Source organism: Saimiri boliviensis, chromosome 20 (genome assembly GCF_048565385.1).
Source record: "Saimiri boliviensis isolate mSaiBol1 chromosome 20, mSaiBol1.pri, whole genome shotgun sequence".
Lineage (NCBI taxonomy): Eukaryota > Metazoa > Chordata > Mammalia > Primates > Cebidae > Saimiri > Saimiri boliviensis.
Window position 1 is genome coordinate 5,813,230 of NC_133468.1, and position 8,197 is coordinate 5,821,426.

General features: G+C 49.3%; 1 long non-coding RNA gene across 1 annotated transcript; it reads left to right on the forward strand.

The window, feature by feature from the left end:
• The first annotated feature begins 361 nt into the window (after positions 1–361).
• LOC141582467 (uncharacterized) lies at positions 362–7,968 on the forward strand. Its single transcript, XR_012515320.1, has 5 exons — positions 362–530; positions 4,459–4,483; positions 5,482–5,546; positions 6,013–6,037; positions 7,903–7,968. It is a non-coding gene; the product is annotated as an uncharacterized LOC141582467 (long non-coding RNA).
• Positions 7,969–8,197: the final 229 nt, after the last annotated feature.

The following is an 8,197-nucleotide window of genomic DNA, read 5'->3' on the forward strand; positions in this document are numbered from 1 at the left end:
ATCCAAAGCTCAAAAGAGGATGTCCCATCATATTGGAAGGTGAGGCCACCTGGTTTTGTCTGACAAAAAGTTACTTTCTTAACTTTATCTTATTGAATTAAAATAAGATATGATTATATGTATTATGGCTGACTTATACAGTGTCTTTGGTGGGAAGAATTTCAAGTGAGAGTGTTCCCCACTGAGGCTCAATTTTAGACAGAAGGAGAAAATGGCAGCACCAGCCAGGCACTAAGTGGCTGTGACCTTTTCCCTTAGCAACTTGATTCTCTCCTTGGAACAAAATCACTTAATTGCCAAGCAACACGGACTTAGAGGAAACATCCTCCAAGAAAAGCTTGTGTCTTCAGCATGAGTCAGTTTGTCCTGTTCTGCTTTTGGGTTCCTTTGAGTTGATCACCTTTTGCCATCTGGTTTTCTAATGTCACCAACTGAAGAAAACATCTGTGCACACAGGATGCAGCACGGTCTGGTGCTCATGGCAATATGTTTTCTGTCGTTACAGGGGACCTGGGGAGCCCTGCAAAGTGGTACGTATGGGGGAATCCTGCCGTGTGGATGAATAATTCAGACGATGAGGAATGTGTGTCTCGCTGGATTTCCTGTAGACAGGCAGCGGAGTTGAGCTTCCTGTTGTGAATGAGGACCTAGCTGTGATGGGACAAGCGGCTGTTCCAGATAAGGATTAAGGGGCACATTCTCTGTCTGTGGGGCGGGGTTGTGTGCACGGGACTGGCGTGTGTCTGTGTGAATGTGTGTAGTGTGACGCTGACTGTGCCTGGTTGTGTGTGGGTTTCCCTACATACATGTCTCCCCTTATTAGTGTCCACATTCTTAATACAAAATGCCTCCATCTCATAGCCTGACAGGAGGTCTAGGGAATTATTAGTGAAAATGTCAGCTTATGATGTGTATAGTTTATTGGCTGCAAAGGACAGTTCAGTTACCCACAGGAAATCCTGTCAACACCGAAGCACATGTTCGCTGGGTGCTAATAGAACAAAACTGTCTCAGGATCCCTACTCATTCATTACTTTTTCATTGGGAATCTGCTTCTAAACCTCATTTTTCAGTAAATGTCACCTGGCAACAGGCCTTCCCGTTTCCTCCTGGCGTTGGGGTGGTCAGGACAGCTCACCGTTGCCACGTCCCTCCTTCTCCAGGCTTTTCTGCTAAGGCCCTCAGAATTGATCCTCCACGACCGTCTTCAGCATGCAGAGCGGGGCGGGGCTCCTTCCTGTGCAGGGAGACCCTGGGGCGGCCCCCTGCTGTGACCCGTTTTGGTAGGAGACTGAGGAAAGAGGAGCCTGCAGGCAGGGTTGAGGACGCTCCCCAGTGCGGCCTCATATTGACCATCAGCTAATGTGGCCCAGAATAGACGATGCCGGGCTCATGCAGAGGCCCAGCCTCCAGCACTCAGCCCAGTCATGGTTTCTGTGTGCTGAGCCCAGGAAACGCAACACGAGGACAAGGGGACCAAGGGCTTTGCCCGAGGGCCTGAGAGGCAGGGTGAGCCCTTGCCTTCCTCCTAGCAGGGTGTGGGAAGCTCATGCATGAGGTGAGCAAGACAGACTCGGCTGCGGGGCAGCAGAGGCTCCACGGTGCTCCCGTTGACAAACGTCCTTCTTTGCCTCAGAGCCCTGTGAAAAAACAAGTCAAGCTGCTTGATTTCAGTCCATGTGCATATAAAATGAGCCAAATTATGGTTTGAGCTTTTTTGGATTGCGCATCTGGTGGAAGCTTGTTGTATGCAATTTGCATTGCTACGTAGGTGACAATACTTCCCCTACTTTTCAGTATAATGATGCCATGTGATTTTTAAAATGTCCCTTGTTCCCCTTGAGAGTATGTCCTCATAACCAAATTCCCCTAGTCATCTTTAATCTCTAGAGTACAGTTTTTCTGTGACACCTAGGTGGCCTTCTACTGTGTGTGATTAAAGGTACAAATCAGTGTTACCAACATCGGGGGTTCTAAAAATTCATGGTCAGCCACACAGTGTGCTCCATGAGAGAGCAGGGCACAGCCTCTAAACATGATTTAGAGGAAGAAGGCATGAGGACATCCACACCATGGGGGTAAGCCAAGGTTGGAAAGTCAGGAGAGTCAGTTCAATGTCATGCCCTGGGTGCAGCCAGGATGTTCAGGCCCCTTCTGATGGGGAAGGAGCGGAGCTTGGACTTCAGGGCTGGCATGGGCACTGCCCGGCCAACGTTCTAAGAGCCTGGAGAGAGGAGCTGCTTTTTCATTTGTCTTCTCCATCTTTCTGTGTTGATGTCAATAACACAATCAGAAATTAGTGAGAGGCCAAGAAGAGGAGGGAGTTCCCAAAATGTCTGACTCAGATGAGGGGATATGATGAGCAGGGGTGGACATCAGGGTCAGGTCAGTCACAGCACCATCCCCAGGCCTGCTCTCCCTGTGGCTGGGACAGAGAACAGCATCTACTTTTCACCAGCTTCTGGAAGTCTCCTGACAGCTGGTCCTTGTGTAGATGCTGTTGGCCAAGGTTGATCTAGCCCAGAATCCCATTTCACCATAGGAAGCTCACAGCCCCTGGCCAGGGCAGCTGAGTCACACTAGTTGCAGCAGAGGTGGGAGGGGAGCCAGTTCCAGGGCAGGGGAGCTCAGCAACGGGAGGGGCTGCCCCGGAGCCCAGGAATTCCTCTCGCACGTCTCCCTTCTGACCCATAAGACATCACTTTGCTGGTTTCTCTAAGATGGGCTTGGAATCGTCAGTCTCACAGCCTGTGACCGGCCGTTCCTGGGTGGAAGGGTTCTGGCCCTGGCTGGTCCCCGTGAGGTCAGGGGCTGTGTCCTTTTTCTTCCTTCTCATCCCAGAGCTCAGCCCCGGGCAGCCCGTCTTGGGTGCCCCAGTGACGTTCTGATGCACACAGCCGTGTACTGAGATGGCACGAGTGTGAAAAGGCTTCCTGCTCACCCTCCGCAGTCTGCCGAGTCCCACACAAATGCAGGTTCCTGTGTGGATGCTGATGCAGGGTCCCGACCTGCAGGACAACAACAGGAGCTCGAAGGGAGGGAGTGGGGACGGATGGGAACAGGAGACGCGAAGAATGGAGACAAGACAGGAGTCTGAGCAAGTCTTGGTTATTGTTGCTAAGCTCACAGCTTAAATAGGCCAGGCAGGGAGGCGGGGCAAGGTAGCTTGCGGTTGGGAAATTAGGGCCTACCTAAGTTTCAGGAAACTGAAACTTATCAGCAGGAAACAGAAGCTGAAACTTTACTGAAACTTATCAGAGGGGAAACAGAAACTGAAACATTACTGAAACTTATGGGGGGGGAACAGAAACTGAAACTTGTCAACAGGAAACATTAAACTGAAACTTACGCAAACCACAACATGGCTGAGCAGATCACAAAATGGCGGCTATTGCTGCCCACAATGCAGGGTCAGGGAGAAGTGCGTGGGCTCCCTCCGTGTTTGCTGCTGTTGTGCCGTCTGCTCCTGAAGTGTGCAACTAAGGATGAAAATAATCCATACTGTGTATAGCTCACCATCATGGTTTAAAGTCCAATGAAATGGATGTTCACTGCAGCAGGAGCATAGGTTTATTTAGGAAAGTTAAGTGACATAGTAACATTTTTACAAAAAAGAGGATATTTACCAGGCCTCTGTCTGTGAGCAGACCCTGTCCTGGAGTCACGCCGTGCACCTGTGTGCTGTCTAGGTGAACACTGCCTACTTCACAGTGATGACGGTGGCTTAGCCAGAGACCCGAGGCTCTGTCCCCCAGGGCTCTCCTGATGGTGTCCTTTGCCTTCCTTCACCACCAAGGAGGGTGGCCCAGCAGCAGCTCAGCCCCTGCTCTTACTCCACCTCCTCTGCACACGCCAGCCCTGTGTCCTCAGCACCCAGGGCTGCCAGACGGCCTTCAGCAGCTCCCACGGCTGACAGTGACTCTGTGTTTCCTAGATTTCAGAATTAACCTGATGTCAGAATCTAGCGAAAGGACCCAGGAAATTGTTCTCTCTCTTCGCGGGGTAAAGTCTTTATTCTTTTTCTGAGATGGGAATTTTATTTCTCTTGGTTTCTTTCCACTTCATTTGAATTATGATATGCAAATCTCACCATGGAATTTATAGATGAATTGCAGAATTTCTTGGTGGGCAAATGTAAGAGTCCATTACCAACTAAGAACTGATTGAAGATGGCACCCGTAGATGCCAGCTTTACTGACAAACTGCATGGCAGCACATGTTCTTCTTGGGAAATGCATTCTTCTTGAAAATCATGGTGACTCTGCAACCAAAATCATTTTGAAAATCTTCCCAAAACTCTGTGCCTTTCCGCAAGTGTCCTTTAGGCTTTATTTTCGGGCCATGGCCTCAAGCACTATTTCCTGTCTAGGTTTTTAATGCCATCATGCAAATGAAAGGCCTGTGCACACAGGACACAGGATGGTGTGACACTCACACTGTTTTCCTTTCTCTCTGCAGAGGGACTCGCCACTTGGGCCATGGGGTACGTACTCTGGGGTCACCCCTTCGCTAAGGAAACATCTTCCTGTCTAGAAAGGTGACACTTTTCTCCCTTCTTTTGCTGGAGAGCCACCTAGTGTGAGCTTCCTGCTGGAAATGAGGTTTGGACAATTTGGTGTAAGAAAAATGAAAAGTTTAGTCAACACCTGTGGCCTTCCACTCTAGTTCCCAGAAGCAGCGATGTCACTGAAATAGGAACAGGGGTGCATCAGGGTGGGGGGCATGGAGGAGAGAGTCCGTGCGGAGTGATGGGGAATGTCTGTGGGAGTGTGTGTGAATTTCTCTAAAAAGGAGGATACCCTGTTCAAAGCAAAATATTAGAATCAGTGTTGTAGAAACAAAAGTCCATCCTCACTGGACACATCACATCAGTCAACACTCATACTTAGCCACAGCTATACGCGGAGGGGAATTTAATATGCTGAGCCCTGAGATTGGAGGGGGTTGGGAGATGAATTATCCAGGCTGTCAGTTTCCTGAATGAAAAAGGCAAAGTGATCTCAAGAATGGGTGGTGCAGAGCGGAAAGATGGGCTGAAACTGCATTAATCAGACAGCAGTGCTGGAAGTTCTGACCACGCCAGGAAGTTTGAGCATGTGTGTGTGCATACAAAAACAGAGTATAGCCTTAAAAATGGTTAGTGAATGAATAAAATATTTGGATAAGAATTCAGTCTTCTTTTTAAAAAAAAGGCTGCTTGCTATTTTGTAGAAAACCTCTAAAAGAGAAGATATTCACAGGAGCACCAGAGGTGTATTGTAGGAAGGAAATAAGCTTAGAAGGACTCAGGAAGGCAGGGCAGGTGAGCTCAAGTCAGATGAGGAGACAGGAGCCCTGAAGAGGTTGCCGCCCCGGCAGGTGTGCCCTGTTTGAGATGGGCTATTTCACGTTGATGAGGTGACCTGGGGCTAGAAAACCTCTCTTCCCTGCTCCTCCCCTGCACCTGCTGACGGTCACTCTGTGTCCTCCTACTTCCAACAGAACACGCCCCAAAGGAAGCCTATTTGTACCAAATCTCAGATGATGAGAAGCCACAACAGCGGAAGGTCAGTCCACCTGGTTTGGCTGGAGAAAAAGTTTCTTAACTTTATCCTTTTGAATGTCAGTAAGGTAGGAGAATCTGAGCCTATGTATGATGGGTGGTTTATACAGTGTCCTTCATGGGGAGAATTCTGAGTGAGCATCTGTTCCCCACTGAGGTTTGATTTAAGGCAGGAGGAGAAAATGGCAGCACCGGCCACGCACTGAGGGGGCAGTGAGCTTCCTCCCCAGCAGCTTGATTCTGTGCTTGGGGCAAAGTCACTTCATTGCCAAGCCCCAGGACCTTCAGAGGGAATATCCTGCAAGACCGACTTTAGCATGAGTCAGCTGTCCTGTTCTTCTTCTGCGTTCCTTTGACTTGAACACTCTTTCCCATCTGGTCTTCTAATGTCGACAACTGAAGAAAAGCCCTGTACACTCAAGCCTCAGGATGGTCTGAAGCTCAAAGTGTTTTTCTTTCTCTCCATGCAGGCAGAGGAACCCACCAAGGAAAAAGGTGTGTATTCTGGAAGCGCTCCTTCGTTAAGGACAGATCTTCAGTGTGGCAACAGGTGGCTCTTACTCTCCTGCTTTTGCTGGAGAACCGCTTTGGTTTGAGCTTCCTGACAGAAAGCAGATAGGGGCAGTTAGGTTTAAAAACACTCATTCCATCTGGTAAAGAACCGTGACCATCCCCCTGAGTCCCTAGAGGCAGCATTGCAATGTAGATGGAATAGGGCGGTGTGCATGAGGGCGATGAGGTATGGAGGAGATGGCCGTGCGGAGTGATTGGGAATGTCCTTGGGAGTGTATGTGCATTTACCCAGAAAATTCAGAAAAACTTTCTAAAACATTGAATCGCTACTGCACATTTCACATAAATTAACCCATTCATCCTCCACCTCAGCTGTACCTGAAGGTGAATGTTATATCCTCACTCCTCACATAGAGATGGTGCAGAGATGGATTTCCCAGGCTCTCAATCACCTAAACGGAAGAGGGAAATGTGAACTCGGGAACGGGAGGAGGACTGATGCAGTGGGTTACTATTGTGCATTCACCAGGTGGCCCTGGCATAACTCGTCATTATGCCAGGCAGTTCTGGCATCTGTTTGTGCATGTGGAAGGATAAGAGTCTTGAGAGGTCCCAAACACTGTCTGTCATTTTAGGGGTCTCAAGGGCTGCCTGACGCAGACTATGAGGAGGTTCATTTTACACTGGAGTTTTCTATGTGTATTTATTAATGTGAAACACAGAAGCGAGCTCACAGGTGGTTGGCGGTAGTGGTGGCCTCATTTCTCAGCTTGTGGTCTAAAGCAGAGAAATAATCAGGGACATACTCTATTGTGTTTAATAACCGGATTTTTACAAGCATTTCACATGCTCAGGCGGGCCGGGTGCGTGGCTCATGCCCCTAATCCTAGCACTTTGAGAGGCCAAGGTGAGTGGATTGCTTGAGTCCAGGAGTTGGAGATCAGCCTAGGCAACGTGGTGAAAGTTCATATCGACTAAAAATACAAAACGTTACCTGGGGGTGGTGGCTCACCTGTTGTGCCAGCTACCTGGATGGCACAGTAGGGAAGAACACTTGATCGTGGTAGGTGCGGGTTCCACTCAGCAGAGATCATATCACACCTCTCCAGTTTGGGTAACAGAAACCAACTGCCAAAAGAAAAAGAAAGGAATAAGAGGAAAAATGCTTTAGTTTAGTAGTAAACACAGTCAAACACAGCGCTGACTATGATCTCAAGGAACCACTTGGGTGTTGGGCTCCCACCCACCTTCCCTGTGGGAACCTCCGGCACATCTGGGATGGAGAGGGTCAGCGCCCGCCTGCTGTCCCCATGACGGGCTGTTCCAGGGTCAGAGCCAGTGTCAGTGTGAGCAGCAAGGACTCCCGACACACGCAGACATTGTGTTGAGAAGGTCGAGTGCAAGGACAGACAGCACTTGCTAAATAGGGGCTGCGTTTAAAGGAGAGGATAACTAAGTATTTTCAAAGCTTTATTGTCTTCAACACCAAAGATTAGTGAATATTCTGTATATTTTGGCTAGAATGTGATGTCTCAGAGTAAAGTTTGCTTTTTACCAAGTATAACATATCGCAGAATGACTGATGCACACAGAAGCACCAGACGTGGATTCTAGGGAGGAAATGAGCTTGGAAGGACTCAGGAAGGGAGGGCAAGTGAGCTCAGGTCAGATGAGGAGGCAGGAGCCCTGAGGAGGCTGCCGGGACACACAGCCGGCCCTGGGTGCGGTGCCCTGTTTGATATGGGCTATTTCACGTTGATGAGGTGACCTGGGGCTAGAAAACCTCTCTTCCCTGCTCCTCCCCTGCACCTGCTGACGGTCACTCTGTGTCCTCCTACTTCCCACAGAATGTACCCTGGTGGAACCGTTCTCGTACCAATCCACAGATGACGAGAAGCCACCACAGCGGAAGGTCAGTCCACCTGGTTTGCTTGGAGAAAAGCTTTCTTAACTTTCTCCTTTTGAATTTCAGTAAGGTAGGAGAATCTGACCCTCTGTGTCATAGGTGGTTTATCCAGTGTTCTTGGTGGGGGGAATTCTGAGTGAGCGTCTGTTGCCCACTGAGGCTTGATTTAAGGCAGGAGGAGAAAATGGCAGCACCAGCCATGCACTGAGGGGCAGTGAGCTTCCTCCCCAGCAGCT